The sequence below is a fragment of the Pezoporus flaviventris genome, unplaced genomic scaffold (assembly GCF_033815535.1).
Source record: "Pezoporus flaviventris isolate CSIRO_AGI_PZ_B2104156 unplaced genomic scaffold, CSIRO_AGI_Pfla_v1 ptg000213l, whole genome shotgun sequence".
Lineage (NCBI taxonomy): Eukaryota > Metazoa > Chordata > Aves > Psittaciformes > Psittacidae > Pezoporus > Pezoporus flaviventris.
The window spans coordinates 10,727,819-10,744,431 of record NW_026892761.1 but is presented as its reverse complement, the minus strand read 5'-3'; the positions used below and the strand labels follow the sequence as shown (position 1 = coordinate 10,744,431).

The following is a 16,613-nucleotide window of genomic DNA, read 5'->3' as shown; positions in this document are numbered from 1 at the left end:
CTGTTCTTAGGAGGATGTTGAAGGCTGGGGGAAGTAATCAGTAGTAAGACTTAGTAGTAAGTGAAAGGTGTTGAAGGTGACAGCAAGAAAGGAAGTAGTACTACCACGAGAAAAGGCTTCTTTGCTGTTGTATGATGAACTTTGTGGATACTGATAGGCTTTCTTTGTTGTGGGTTATTAGTTCAGCATTCTCTGCAGCCATCACACAGTGTTTTCCTTTCGTTGATCAATTACCTTAAAAATAAAATCTAGGTCTGCAAGTAGTGTAAGGGAGATTTCTGCTTTAAACTGCTCTCCAAAGTCATATTTTGTCCATATCCAACTTACCAGATAAGACAAATAGTCGTACTTTTGGGTTCGGTCTTATGAATATTAAAGATCCCCAGTGTCATAGATTTTTTGATACTCCTGACACTGTAGATTCCATTTTTATCTTTAGCTTCCTGCTGTGAAGTTGGCAAAGTTTGAAACACTGGGATCAGTACAGGTGGTTGGGCTCTTGGAGGCCAGTGAACTGACCATTTCTAGCAAAAAGGGACTGAAATGAAAAAGGGTGATAGCTGTTAAGTCTGAAAGGGTCAGGGGAGGTGTTGTGCACACAAATTTAGTGAAGTATCAGGTACAAGAGTAAGAAAGTAAAGAAGCTAAACTAAGTGGGCATTCTGAGACTCTTCATTCCAATTGCTGTCTCAGTTTTTTTCCATACATAGAATCATAGAATCATAGAGTTGTTTGGGTTGGAAGGGACTTTCAAAGGACATCTAGTCCAACCTCCCTGCCATGGGCAGCGACATCTTCAACTAGATCAGGTTGCTCAGACCCACATCCAGCCTGGCCTTGAATGTCTCCAGGGATGGAACACCTACCACTTCTCTGGGCAACCTGTGCCAGTGTTTTACCACCCTCATTGTAAAGAATTTCTTAATCACATCCAGCATGAATCTCCCTTTTTAGTTTAAAGCTATTGCCCCTTGTCCTATTGTGACAGGCTCTACTAAAAAGTCTGTTCCCGTCTTTCTTAGAAAGTTTTTAAGAACTGAAAGGCCACAGATAAAGTGTGTCCACACAACATATTGCAGAAAATAATACCCGGAAGTTTCCGTAACTGCCTGACCATGCTCAGGAGGAGGCTTCTGCCACAGGGGCAGCCCTCACACAGGGGTGCTAGCTCCTGTCCTCTGCCTCTCACTTCTGGGTCCTGGGTGCCCACATGGCCTCCCAAGGCTCCTTCCCCCCCGCCACGAAGCCGCCAGCACCTCTGCGCAGCACCGCAGCAGCCATTCTGCGCCTCTCCAAATCCAGCTATGGGAAACCTTTATTGATGAGCTGAGGGAAAGCTCCCAAGGTAGGGGGTAGAGGAAGGAATAGAAGGGGCTCCCATGGCCAAGTGCCTCTTCCTCCTCCCCACACACACACCAGCCACCTTCCTGTTCACCTTTCAGCAATGCCGTGCTGAAATCCATACTGCACTGATGACTTTGCTGTGCTTATGAGAGCTTGTGTGTCCTGTTTTTCAGGAATTCGTGCTGTCCATATATAAATTCTGCTCTAAAGCTAAGTCTAACCCCCAGTAAATTGGGGTCAACTCATGCCACTCTGATCTCATTGAAACAAAGAAAGATAGAGATGAGCCAGTTTTGCTTATTTTACTCTTTAAGGGAGTACAAAAGAACTCAGGTCTTTGGATTTTTGTTTGGTTTAATTCTGGATCACTAGCAGTGATCATACTAAGTCTTTAGGCCTTGATCCTGCAGAAATGCTTAATACTTAACATAATAGGAATAGTTCTTCCCTCTGCAGCTTCTGCTCTATACGGGAATTTGTATTTTTTCCTTCAGGTGCTGTTCCAGCCAAGGATGCAGTTCTTCCTGACATATTACAGAACCTCTCTGGTTTGCAGTTTCACTTACAAGGTTGGTTTTGGTGGATTTCTTTTATTATTCCCTCTCGTCTTCCTTAGCAATTTTGAAATATTTGTGTAGCTGTCCACATCCTTTCCACTCATGGAATGTTACAGACCACAGGAAGAATTGCAACTTTTAGTCCTATAGAACTCATAAGTTCAGTGCTGGTTTAAACATATATAATGATATGGAATGATTACAAGAGAGCACACTCCGAAGCCATTTTCCTAAATAGCATCACCATGAAAATAGTATCAAATCAAGTATCTTACTGCATTTGCTAACACTTTAATCACTGAAGTGGTTTCTTATGTTTTTTTCCCTTTATCCTGTTTATATTTTTTAAAATATGTAATTCATTTTAATTTGATCCATTTCAGATGTTTTACTCATCAGGTTTATTTCTGTGGGGCTATTGTTCTAAAAGCTGCTTGTTGGATACACTTTTTGTTTTTACAGACACTTGCATGGCAACAACTGGAACTAATTTTCAGTTCCATCTTCAAATATTTAAGGCATATCTGTTAATACTGGATTTTTCTTTTTTAAATTATGTTACAAATCCTACAGTGTGGGTAGAAAAGTAGAAATAAATCATGTTTTTAAAAAAGCTGTAGAGAAAAGCTTTCTGAATGCTTAAGAAAACAAAGTTCTGTATCTTAGAAAGAAATCACAATGGAGTACTCTATTTTATTTTCTTCTTGGTCACACAGTCAAGTTGAACACTGGTAGCAGCAGAGGTCCTGGGTTTTTATGTTTTAGTGTTGCACTGCTCTAAAAATAATCCAGGGTATTTTGTTTCATTACCCTGAACTTCCACTCTGGCTTGGCACTGTAATCAAATGTGGTTTAGTTGTTGTCTGGGGTGCTTCATATTTCGACAGTAAGGAAAGGCATGATTGACTTGGATGCTCCCTTTCAGAATTTCCCTTTCAGGTAGAGTATTCTGACTTGTACTTTTTGCACTCATAAATATACCATGAAATTCTTAGAGACAAACACTTGGCCATTCAGTTTTGGAAACATACCTAAATGTACATTTTTAAAAGGTTCCCTACATACCATACAAATTCAAGTGAGCACTTCTAACAGTTACTTTTTGTCTTGTTTTTGGCTGGGGTGTGGTACGTACAGGTTCCAGACAGCTGCATTTGCTGGCTGTATGTTGGGCTGAACTTCGTAAAGAGGGTCAGCCCAGTGAACCAGAACTCTCCATATGCTTTATCTCTGTCTTCAGCCTCCCAGGATTTTCCCAGGGCTCTGCATTGTCCTTACATGAAGCTCCTATGTGGAAAGCTCAGGTCTGGTATATGACTCGTGTTTTGAGCACAGTATGATAGTATAGTTTTACTAGCCCAGAATAAGCACACATTTTGTAATGTGGTCCTCTCAGCTGGGAAGTCTGGATGGAGCAGAAGGGAATGGTTTTCTCCTCGCACCACTGTTTGTAGGATAAGGAAAAAAACCTGGCACAACTGGAGTTTGTTAAAGAGTCAGAAGGTCCCCTGTGTTGAAGCTAACCGGTGAGACTCCTAGTATACTAAAGCATTGTTAAATGTCTTAGATTTGTTCTGCATAATTCCAGTCACATCAATATTTGCATTTATGGAATTCATTCCTTAAGAAATAACAAGTTTGAGTCAGTGCAGAAGGCTGAAGTAAACACAGGTGCCTTCTCTCTCCCGAGACTTGATAATTCCTTGGTAGATAATTTTACAGACTCTGACCCCAACTTTCTTCATATCCACTGACCAGCTCATGTATCTGGAAAAGGTGACAGTTTGGTTTTAAAACAGCTTCACAACAATTTATTAAACATGCAGGAATGTGATCACACTCAGCAAGGGAAAAGAAGGAATGTAACAGTTACTTGCCACCTTCTCTGCATCAGGAATTACCCAAGTCTATGCCTTAACTCACCATCTACTTCTCAGTGAGGTGTTAAAGATGTAAGGTCAAAACATCTGGAAACATAGTGAAATGCCAAGTTCATTCTCATTCAAACATTTTTTTACTTTCTGATTCATATTCAAAATACCAGCTCTGATGCATTGTAACTAACGGTGTTTCAAGCTCATTTCTACAAGCTGCTGCAAACAGATCTGTGTATTAGGTGAGATCCTCTTTGTCAGAAGCACTTTTCTTTCTCTAAGTTGTCTCTGACTACAGGGGCAGCTGAACATTGTGTTATTCCAACGGGAGTGCAGCCTGCAGAGGTTTTTGCCCGGACAGCCACTAGAGAGCACTATGTGATTGTATCTTTTCCAAGGTAGGGCGTGGGAGCCCATTAGAGACCTACAGTGTAAATTAAATACAAAAGGCATTTTTCCGTGACATTTCTAAAGAATCCTCTTGTGTTTTGCACATATATTAAGCCAAGGTGTTAGCAACTCTGGCATTTTGTTTTACACAATTACCACTTTTGCTGAGGACTTCTTACATTGACATTTAATTCTTGCTTGAGTTTCAGAGGGATCTGCAATGTAGCAAGGAAAAGTCCATGATAGTAATCAATGTATGGGCTATTTTTACCTTAAGACTGAATGATGATGAATGCTGTATAGATAACTTTTGGTAATATCAAAGGATGAATGCTGTATAGATAAATTTGGTGAATCTAGGGCTATTTTAGCTTCGTTCTTAGAAAAACTTTTACCTCAAATCATCATGATTCAGCAAACCATGAATGGAGTGGATAATACATAAACTCTTATACGCAATATATAACATAAACACTTAGACATGGTAATTTAAAGGAAAAATGCTGCATGAATGAATCTGCTTCTTTCTTCCTGGTCCTGGTATTTGATGTTTCCTTATCTGACCAACACTATTTTTGTAGATCTCACACGGCCCCTCTCCCAAACTCCCCCAGAAAACTGTGTTATTAATTTCTTTTGAAGTACCTGTGCCTTGAGGTGGTTTTTCTATTTTCTTTTCATACTGCCTTCTGAAATCAGCTGTCAGAGACTTTGCTGTGTTCATGCATTATCCTTTTAAAGCTCTTCAGCCCTTTTTGGGAGGACTTTGTTATTGAAGTCATTGGTATCTTTCAGCTAATTGTATGAGCAGAAGGTGGAAAGGCTGTAATTTAAAAACTTGGCAGTGATTGTGAAAGAAAACATATTCCTAGGAGGTAAGGAGCAGCCCAGAAGTCCAGAGTTTCCATCAGCAAGGCTGCAGTTCCTTTTACAGCAAAGTGATTAGTGCAGCTGTGGTCAGCAAAAGGCATATTGCAGAATGGTGTTTCCTTACTTAACATGTTGGTGCTGAGAGGCAAGCCAAATATTAGACTGAAGTGAATTTTACTTATGTCAGTATTATCAATTCAGAGCAGCTGTAGGAGAATAAGCTGGATTCAGAAGAGATTAAATATTAGGGCCAGCTGTGGAAATTGAACACACAGTGATGTGAAAGATTCTGCCCATGACAATGGTATTCATCACATAGGAACCCAAATAGATCAGACCAAAAAAAAACCCTACCTTGAATTGCAGATACCCAACTGAGTTTGCCAGCCTGTCTGTGCCAGTGTTAAACTTGAAAACTTCACTAGCAGGTTTGGTTTGAAGTACTGTGATAAAGCCCACATTGAACCAAATGATTAAAAAATTCTAATCACAGTCACAGGTGTCCCTGTATATTTGTTTCTTCTTTTTTGTAGTGGTTCTTCCCCAGTTCTGAAGAAATTTCATATGTTTATTAAACCATATGTTTACTTACTTTTACAGTATCCAAATGCTTAGCTGGGAGGTCATATGGAAAGCATTACTGGCTTTAAATGCCATGATGAAATGTAAAAATTATTCAAACACTTTCTTTAAACAATTTACAATAAACAACATTCAGATTATGGCCTGACTGAATGAAGAAGTGTGAACAGTTTATTAAAATTCATGACCTCTCTTGTAGTTAATAAATCAGCAAAGGTTTGTGGGTCACGCCCTTGGAACAGTGCTTTTATATATCCCCTAGTGATTAGAGTGTATACTCAGGTGATTGATTTGGATGTTTGCATTGATTTGTGTGCAAATTAACCGAAGTTTGCATTTAACTCTTCATTCTTTATCTTCTGTTTTAGCTTTGGTCATGCATCATACCATATAGCAACTTCCATTTTATTTTGCTTATAAACCTCATACTCCTAAGGTTTTCTGGCTCTAGCCAGAAGAAAGAAAGAATATATATGGTTTGTATTATGCTAGCGCATCTCATAATGGTGGGAAAAAAATCAGTGCCTACACACTTCACATTACTGCTTTTTCATTGAATCACTTTTATGTTCAGAAGTAGCTACAAATACTGAAATTAGGATCTGTTTCGAATTTATAGTTAATGAATCTTTATGACTTAAAATACATGGAGCTGTTTATGGTTGAAGGTGTGCAGGCAAGTATGTGAAAATCCATTAATACAGAAGAGGTTTAAAAAAAAAAATTGAAATTTGGGCTTAATTTCCCCAGGAAGTAGATATCCAGACATATTGGATGGGTCTTGCAGGTGATGCTCCAGCACTCACAGGGCCAGGAAAGAAACATTTCCCCATCCTCTGCAAATCACTAAGGACTCTGGTGCTTTCTTTTGTCAGCCTTGATTATGTCCAAACCTTTAACATGCTTGTGGCTTAGGGGAAGAAATGATGCTCAATTGAAATATTTGTAATTGCATTTAGATTACTCTGTATGAATTCTCCCACCTGTTTTCTAGGACTCAGCAGAGATACTTTCTAGGAATTTTACTGAAGGCTCTCTGAGAATTATCCATGATGCTTTCTGGGAATTTCTTCAATGTGTTTTAGAAATGCCCCCCAAGTGCCTTCTAGGAATTCTCCCAAGAAAGTTTCCAGGAATTTTCCCAAAGTTTTCAAGGATTTTTGGGATGCTTCTCTGGGACTATTCCAGTATTGGGGTTTGTTTCCAGTGTGGTAGCCAGGGGTTAAATTCTGCAGCAGAAGTTTTTGCCTTGTGAGGAGAAATATATTAAAGTTCACACTTTCCCCATGACCTAAGATAACTTACCATGTGTTGGGGCCAAAATAGTCTATAGTACTTAGCTGTATGATAAGTGCTAGTATAGAGAAATACTCACTTGGCCTATTTTAAGATTTGATATTGAAACAATTTCATTTAAACCTAATTTCATAAAGCTGAATTGTTTAACACTCATCACCCTCATTTTCCGTATTTCCTTGTTCTTTTCTCCATCCAGCTGATGAAGCTACTGGAAAAGGGATCAGATACCTCAAAAGCACAAGTTTTTATGTCATCTTTGTTATTTCCTTTTTGTAAGAACCCTACTTAAAAATCTTTTTTGGCAGGAAGTAAGTAATAGAGATAGGAGTCATCTGATAGCAACCAAACTGAAGGCCTACAAAAATTTTGTATCCATAACAAATATTAAGTAAGGCAGTTGCTACATTCACTACACATCTGTGCTGCTGGTCTGTCCCATAAAGTGTCTTTAAAGTTTCAGTTTGTAGGTCTATATGCAAAATATAATTTAAAATATTATGTATCAGTTAGGAGTTTCCATCAAGGATAATCAGGCTTCTTCTAAAAATTATTTCTGATTGCAACAAGATTCAGATCACAAAAATTCTCAGTCATGTGTGTGAACTATATTGACTAGGACTAAAGTGATGGCGGTTTTATAGCCCCTTGGCAACATTTCAGTGTGCACAGAGATGCATCTGTTAAGTGAACCTGTAAAAGTGCTCCCTAGATGATGCCATAGAAAAAGGGTCTCCACTGTGATGATGAGAATTCTTGAAATGTCCTGAACTGAGTTGGTAAAACTCCTTTAAAGCAAATTGAAAATAACTGGTGCCTCTTACTTTCTGGTAAAGCTGTTAAGAAATTGTCATGTAATACTGATGAGCTGTGTAAAATGCTTTTAAAGCTGCAAGATTTGACCCAGTGTAGTGAAGACTCATCAAGCTAGCTGCAAGGCGTGTGCACCTTTCTGTCTTGACTTTGTCACTGAGCTTGTGTGAGTCTTTTTGATTAGGGACATATAAAGAAGTTACTTCAGGGCAAACTGCTGTGTGAACTTGAAACCATCAGATTCTCGGCAGCATTGCCAAACAGACATTCTTGCTCCAGGACTAGAAGATAATCCACCTCACTTTTACATCTTGAGGTAAGACAAAAATTTATCCCCTCCTGAAATAATTTCTTTTTAGAATAAGGATGTGCATTTATCTTTCTCATGGAATAACTGGAGCTCTTCAAGTTTATACCCTTGCTTGCCCTGCAGAAATTTCTTTATGTATTCCTATCTTCTACATCTTACTTTGTCTACACAAAGAAGAAATAGTATTTTTAATAGTTTTGTTAGATTAGTGTAAGATCTCCAGATAAAAGTGGGGTAAGTAATAATTCTGTTTCGCAGACAAGATATAAATGACATGAAAAGGATTGAGAATCAGAGCAGCATACTGTGTTGGCTTGTTTCTAGCCTTTGTTTGTTGTAACTAAAGCTGTGGGAATAATTTTTGCTTTTCCTGGTTCACCAATTGAATGGGAAGGTTAGGAATTAAAAGTACTTTGTTTCCAGTTTGGTCAAATTAAAGGCTCTGAAATTTTTTCCCATAAATTGCTAACTCACCTCTGAGGACAATTAAAAAAAATCAGTAGCACTTAAAATAATATTTTTCCCTTGCATCATTTCCTCAAGTGAAGCAGATTCTACAACTCAGTGAACCTAACTTGATTTTTTTTCATTCTGTTCTACTTAATTTCATTTGTGAGCATGCACCCTGCCTGTGAAAAAATGTTTTGGATGAGAAATTGCACCCCCAAAAATGGTTGAATTTCAGCTTTTGTGATAAAGTTAAGCCATTTGAACAACCAGCAACCACTGCAGTAATCAGAGAATCATAGAATAGTTAGGGTTGGAAAGGACCTTAAGATCATCAAGTTCCAACCCCCCTGCTGTGGGCAGGGACACCTCACACTAAACCATGTCACCCAAGGCTCTGTACAACCTGGCCTTGAACACCACCAGGGATGGAGCATTCACAGCTTCCCTGGGCAACCCATTCCAGTGCCTCACCACCCTGACAGTAAAGAACTTCTTCCTTATATCCAATCTAAACTTCCCCTGTTTAAGTTTGAACCTGTTACCCCTTGTCCTGTCACTACAGTCCCTAATGAATAGTCCATCCCCAGCATCCTTATAGTCCCCCTTCAGATACTGGAAGGCTGCTATGAGGTCTCCATGCAGCCTTCTCTTCTCCAGGCTTAACAGCCCCATCTTTCTCAGCCTGTCTCCATACGGGAGGTGCTCCAGTCCCCTGATCATCCTCGTGGCCTCCTCTGGACTTGTTCCAACAGCTCCATGTCCTTTTTATGTTGAGGACACCAGAACTGCACACAATGCTCCAGGTGAGGTCTCACAAGCGCAGAGCAGAGGGGCAGGATCACCTCCTTGGACCTGCTGGTCACGCTCCTTTTGATGCAGCCCAGGATACGGTTGCTTTCTGGGCTGCGAGCGCACACTGAATCCGGCTCATGTTCATTTTCTCATTAACCAACACCCTCAAGTCCTTCCCCGCAGGGCTGCTCTGAATCTCTTCTCTGCCCAACCTGTAGCTGTGCCTGGGATTTCTCCAACCCAGGTGCAGGACCTTGCACTTGGCATGGTTAAACTTCATGAGGTTGGCATCAGCCCATTTCACAAGTGTGTCACGGTCCCTCTGGATGGCATTCCTTCCCTCCAGCGTATCAACCGAACCACACAGCTTGGTGTCATCGGCAAACTTGCTGAGGGCGCACTCAATCCCACTGTCCATGTCAGCGATGAAGATGTTAAACAAGACCGGTCCCAACACCGATCCCTGAGGGACACCACTCGTTACCGGTCTCCAGCCGGACATTGAGCCATTGACCACAACTCTTTGTGTGCAGCCATCCAGCCAGTTCTTTATCCACCGAGTGGTCCATCCATCAAATTGATGTCTCTCCAATTTAGAGACAAGGATGTCGTGTGGGAAAGTGTCGAACGCTTTATACAAGTCTAGGTAGATGATGTCAACTGCTCTACCCCTGTCCATCAGTTCCGTAGCCCCACCATAGAAGGCCACCAAATTGGCCAGGCAGGATTTCCCCTTAGTGAAGCCATGCTGGCTGTCACCAAGCACCTTGTTGTTTTTCATGTGCCTTAGCATGCTTTCCAGGAGAATCTACTCCAAGACTTTGAGAGGCACAGAGGTGAGACTGACTGTGGTAATCCTGATGTGGCTCTTACCATCTTCCTTGTTCAAGTGAAGGTGTTTGCTTTTATGCTTAGTTCAGGGAACTCAACTGAAAGCAGTGGATTTTGCAGCATTATTTTTCTGGTTTAACTCCCTACACTGTATTGCTGCATTGTAAGTAAGACTCATATCCCATATGAGAGAAATGGACAGAGTCCAGCTGGCATGAAGGGGAAGGGAAGTTCTTTTGTCTGTAACCAGATGTTCAGTTCACATAGTAGCATCGTGGAACTGCACCTGCATCTTCTCCACTTGAGAGAAAAAAATGCATTATTTAAATCCTTTTATGAAGCATATTTGTAGACTAAAGAACATTTAGAACTCATTGCTCAAATTCCATGCCTGGCACTTTCAAATTTTGCTGCTACATTAAAACAAAGTTCTGCAGTGGGCACACATTTTATGTATATGTAAATGTAAGATAAAATGCAGAAGTAAAATAACTTAGTAATATTTGGATACCACTGAAATTTATGGACTGCGTAGTCTGTCCAAAAGCACATTACCTTTTCCATCCCTGGGCAAAATAATGCACTCAGGCTTCTAACTCTTTTCATAGTCTGCATTGTAGGGAAGGAAAACGTTTTCAGTGGGGTAGAGCTGTAAACCATCTCAGATTTCATGTTACACCTGACCACTAATTGCTTGGCAAAAGGGGCGTGCATAACATGTCTCAACCTGCTGGGCCTCTTTAGCTTTCTCCCTCTTCCCTGCAATTTCCAGGGAGAAGAGGGTCATATTCCTGAGGAGACCAGTGAAAGAGCCTTGTCAGTGATCTTAACTGGTTATTTTTCACCAAAGATAGAAGGTACAAAGCAGAAAATTGGTCAGTGGAAACTTCCAAGAGAGTGCTAAAAGCATAGATCTTCCTTGATTGCCTGTCTCACTTTTAAAGAAATGTAAGTTTTCATTGATGCAGCTCACCCAGGGCTCTTACAGAATACCCACTTCCTGAAGTTTCTTTTCTCTCCCTTTTTTTTTTAGTCCACATCCCATATATGAAGTAGATTTAGCAATATCCTTCAAGAGCATTATGGACGAACAGTGGCTTTGTCGTTTGTGCTCATTTTGATGTGGTAGCAAGAAAACAATTTCAGCTGTGAAGGCAAAATGGACTGTAGCAATCCAAAGCCTGAAGGCATAGCTAAATACCCCTGGAGGGTGGGACTTGCTTGGGTACCATGTGCAAACTGAGCTGCTGAAAGAAAATACAACTGAAAAAAGGGGATACTTCTCATCCTCCCTCCCATCCACAGTCACTGGCACCCAGTATGATCTGACCCCTTCCTCAGTGACAAAAGTGCTCTCTAGGTTCTGCAGGAATCTAGTACAAGTGAAGCAATCCAGTACAAGTGGGACAACAGTTTCTCCCACGGCCTGTTTTGTTGTCTTATGCTGCAGTCTTAGGAAGGAGACACTGTTCCTGTATTGACAGCCATTCCTCGCAACAGGATTTATACGTATGTTGCAAATGGTGAGGAGCTAGCAAATCTAGGGCAGAAAAACAAGTTGGCAGGGACAGGTTTTCCTTGACCCTGCAACAGCTTCAAATTCTCAAGGCAGGGAGTGGAAGAACAAGCAGGTTTTTAATACTACAGTTTTACAGTGGTGATTCCATGCCAACTTTAAAACTGTTTTCACAGTGTAAAGAGCTTGGGGTGTTTTTTGTGAAAACAGAAGTCTTTGTGCCATCATTTCATCTAAAGGCTTCACCAAATGCTAAAAATTTCGAAATCTTAAATTTAGGCAGGGTTGGGATTATTTGTCACTGTGACTTTAAATGAGGATCCCAATGGTTTTCAACAGCTGTATTTCATCCTGTAATCAGCTCTCTGATTTGGTAGAGTGCCATCTGGATCAAGCAATTAAGTCTTCATACCATGCCTCTGGGCATATGACACATGTGTAAAGAAAAAGCCAGAGGAAGAAATGAAGAGACTGCCCTGCAGAGGAAGCTTGACAGTGTATTTCAAAGGAATTCTGAAAAGGGCTAGTGAAAAGCAGAGGTATGGTAACTGAGAAAGTTCAGTGCCTCTGCAGACAGAAGAGCCTGCGTATAGTAGAATTCTTCCTGTTATGGCCTACTGTGTGCCATAAAGGATTCTTTCTTAGAGCTAAAGGTCAGAGTGAGTTTATGTGAGAGGCCAACTAAGCTGTGCATGAAGCTGGTGAAGACTTAGCGGTATAGAGCTTTTTTATATTTTTGACTTCACTGTGGTTGATGTTATTGCTCTCATCTTTTGATAAGGTATATGATTAACCATCTAAATGCTTGCTGTCTTTGTGTGTGTGTAGGGGGGGAGTGTTCCATTTGAAGTTTATTGTGTTTCTTTGGGTATGGTTTCTATTTGGAACAAATGAAAATTAATAACTATATGCTTGTAAATAAGTTGGTTAAAATTTAAAACCAAAGAAGGAGGGAATTTCTTTTTGGTTTTATATATCCAGCTCTTCTAGGAAACCTTATTTTTACATAACAAATTCTAGCACTTGCAGTCTGGAAACTGTAAAACAGTAAAGATGACTGCCCAGAAATAAGCCTACAGGCAGAAGCACAATTTGGCAGAATCAGTCTTTTCTGGTTGTTGTTAAAAAGTGTATCTTTGTAGCAGTGTGAAACTGTGGTTATTTATGTTAAATTTAGAGGAAAAATAGGATGAACTGTGTAATTTGTTTTAATTCAGTCTTATATTTTTCTTGTCCACATTTTGAAGTCTTCATTTCCATGACTAAAGGAATAAAGGCAGCAGAAATCATGTCTGAATCAGATTGTCTTTCTAGGGTAACTGAAATTAAATCTACTGGGTCTTCTTAAAGTAACTGGTTACAACTAAACCCTGTTGTCTGTTTAGAATTGTTCAGTGTTCTTGACTTATCAGGTATCCATCTTCACAGAAATAAAGGTCATTATGTTTATCTGAGCTTTCACAGGAGTAAGACGAAAAGCTATTTGAAATTTGTAGGACTATGTTTAAATATGTTCAAGGGATCCTTTTAATACTACCTACTAAGTATTCAAAAAGATTAATATCTTTCAGTTATAATCAAATATCAAAGTTTTATTTTTTTATGTACATATGGGGCTACTGAAGTCTTATGGAAATGACTGGTTTGGAACTATTAATGTTTTTGGGGCAGACACAAAAGATTGTCATTTGCATGGTTCATGCACATCAGGATTACTTGCTTTCGCAAGTTGTCCTGGGTTTAGCAGTAGCAGTCAATTTTTCTCCTTAGTAGCTGGTGCAGTGCTGTGTTTTGACTTTCAGCTTGGGAACAGCGCTGATAACACCGATGTTTTCGGTTGTTGCTAAGTAATGTTTACCCTGACCAAGGACTTTGTGAGTCTCATGCTCTGCCAGGGAGGAGGGGAGGCTGTGAGGAAGCAGAGATGGGACACCTGACTGAAGCTAGCCAAAGAGGTATTCCATACCACAGCACGTCATGCCTGGGGAGGTAACTGGGAGTTATCTGGAAGGACACTCGCTCTCTTCGAGGTTGGGCTCATTTCGGTGGGTGATATTGTATTCTCTTCCCTTGTTATTTTCTCTTACCATTATTATCATTGGTGGTAGCAGTAGTGATTTGTGTTATATGTTGGTTGCTGGACTGTTCTTACCTCAATCCATGGGAGTTGCATTCTTTCGATTCTCCTCCCCAACTGTCCAGGAGTGGGGAAGGGGAAGGAAAGAAAGGGGGCGGGGGGGGGGGGGGGGGGGGGGGGTGGTGGTGGTGAGTGAACAAGCTGTGTGGCTGGGTTTAAACCACAACACAAGGTGAACCTGCTCCCTGCTCTCATGACAGGGACAGTATCTGGGAGTAAGTTGATCATAGAATAATATCATAGAATGGTTTGGGTTGGAAGGAACCTTAAAGCTCATCCAGTTCCAACCCCCTGCCACGGGCAGGGACACCTTCCACTAGATCAGGTTGCTCCAAGCCCTGTCCAACCTGGCCTTGAGCGCTGCCAGGGATGGGGCAGCCAAACCTTCTCTGGGCACCCTGTGCCAGGGCCTCACCACCTTCATAGTAAAGAATTTCTTTATTGTATGTAATCTCGGTCTCGTGTCTGTCAGTTTAAAGCCATTTCCCTTGTCCTGTCCCTACAGGCCCTTGTCCAAAGCCCCTCTCCAGGTTTCCTGTAGCCCCTTTAGGCACTGGAGCTGCTCTAAGGTCTCCTGGAGCCTTCTTTTCTCCAGGCTGAACCAGCGCAGCTCTCCCAGCCTGGCTCCAGCGCAGAGTTGCTCCAGCCCTTATGGCCTCTCTGTGGCCTTCTCTGGACTCGCACTAGCAGCTCCATGTCCCTCTTGTGCTGTTGCCCCAGAGCTGGATGCAGGACTACAGGCACAGTAGAGGGGGAGGATCCCATCTCTCAACCTGCTGCTCATGCTCTGGGCATGAAGCACCGGATATGGTTGGGTTTCTGGGCTGCAAGCACATATTGGGCTGACAATGCAGTGATACTGGAAAACAGGTTAGATACTACAGTCTTAGGTCCAAAATGAGGAAAACCGGAGAGTTTAACTTGGAAGTTGGAGGATGAATTTTAGCAGTAGTTGTGCTTTTTTTCTACCTAGAGAAGTGAGATAAGCCCCTGACAGCATCACATTGCAGAATTCATTCTTCAGATGTATTTTCATGTATTGTCTTGAAAAGTGTAAGCTTTTCTCCTGGAAAGATTGTGCAGTTAGTTAACTTCTGACCATTAGTCTTTCTTATTAGATTTTTTCAGAACAGAAATCTTCAAAGAATAAATTTATTGCTCTTATGTAGTTTTCCTATTTATAAATATTTTCAAAGTAGGCTGTAGCGTCTAAAGTTAAGCTGGTTTGGTTTGTTTTTTCTTATAACTGTAGAGTGTCTTCAACTGCTCGTTATGAGAGAGATGCACCTTGAAATACAGAATTTGAATGGTTACTTGTTGGCAGTAAATACTGAATTTACTTCAACTGCATTAAATAGTTGCTTATATTCTACTTAGCTGCTTGTTCACTAGGGAAGGTTTATGAAATCCAGTGATGGTTTCTTAAGAAGTTTTCTATTTGGAGGCTTTTATATGAAGATGACCCAATAATACCATGTAATTTATGTTTAAAAACTTCCCTAGGACCTTTTACTTTTGGTGAAGACACAGTTCTTAGCAAATAGCTAGCAGAAGCAAACCATTAAAAATACATGTTATAACTCAATATTTCAGAATAATTCTGTGGAGACCAGCTTTAGGCAACTGGATAAGTGGCCTGGTTTTCAAATATTCTGAATGCTGTGGAAGGCATAGAGAAACATTGTATTGTAAAAGTCATTCCTGGGAATATACATGTACATTTAATTTTTTTTTTAACTTACACAGAATCTTAGAACTATTTAGGTTGGAAGAGACCTCTGGAGGTCATCTTGTGCAAGCCTCTGCTTCAAAAAGGAGCTTTTTTGAAGTTAGATATGACTTCAGATTTAGCTTAGTTACCTCAGGACCTTGTCCTGTCACACAGTCTGAGCAAAACTGTTCTTATTTTGACTTATGTTGACATTTATATGAGCTTCCTGAGCACATGTTTTGTAGGCAGCTGCACATAGCAATTGCTGAGCTCAGTAAGAGATTTAAAAGATTTCCATAATACTATGGAAATTGGATATTGTTTAGGGATCCATTGGCTTAAGGAATGTTACAAGCCGTTTATTATAGGCTGACCTCTAATAGTCGGAGTTTTCTTCAGAATAGAAATCAAATGCTTTCTTATTGCAAAACAATTCAGAGCATCTTATGGAGAGTCGATGTCCACATGTTAATTTTATTTAATTTTGTGCTGATTGTTTTTTCAGGACTTGCTTCCCTGCTTGCTGCACATTCAGTGCTGCTGGGATATTCTCAGCATTTAAAGCTAATGATATCTACTGTTTCATTCTCCTTTACAGTCAAGAAATTTGGACTGGTAAGACTGTCAACCTGACTGCAAAGGAAAGGATTTCAGTCAGGAATCTATAAGAGAAATCCTGAAACAGCAATAGAACTTACTTTCTTATGTACAATTTAATGTTTGGGAGGTAGAGAGGAGCACTTTTTTATATTCTATCAGAATTAAACTGCAGCTTGTGCTGTTCATAATCATCAGACATAACTATTAGGTTTGAAAGAAATATGACAACTTGTTAATTGTTTGACTCTGTCTCAAACATACTGGGGATGTAAGCCAGCAAGAGAGGAGTCTTCTGGTCGGCAGAGCCATGGCTTTTAATCTTATTTCACAGATTGTCTAGATAACAGTTTGAGGAAGGCTTCTGTTCATCGGGGATTAAATTTGATTTTTCCATCAAACAAAAGTGGCATTATCAATTGCATTGTGTAAATTGCTGTTGGTGAGGTTATGGACGTGGTTACCACTCTTCCCTTCAGTGGAAATACTTTCAGAAGAAATGTTTCTCAGTACTCTCTCTTCCCTCAGTGTATGTGACACTTC

General features: G+C 40.4%; 1 long non-coding RNA gene across 1 annotated transcript in view; it reads left to right on the top strand.

Annotated features, from left to right (window-relative positions):
* Positions 1 to 1,584: 1,584 nt before the first annotated feature.
* The window catches only part of LOC133262637 (uncharacterized), a 111,867-nt gene continuing 96,838 nt past the window's right edge, over positions 1,585 to 16,613 (top strand). The window contains exon 1 of the long non-coding RNA XR_009741371.1: positions 1,585 to 1,913. This is a non-coding gene — a long non-coding RNA (uncharacterized LOC133262637). The remainder of the gene's footprint in view (positions 1,914 to 16,613) is intronic.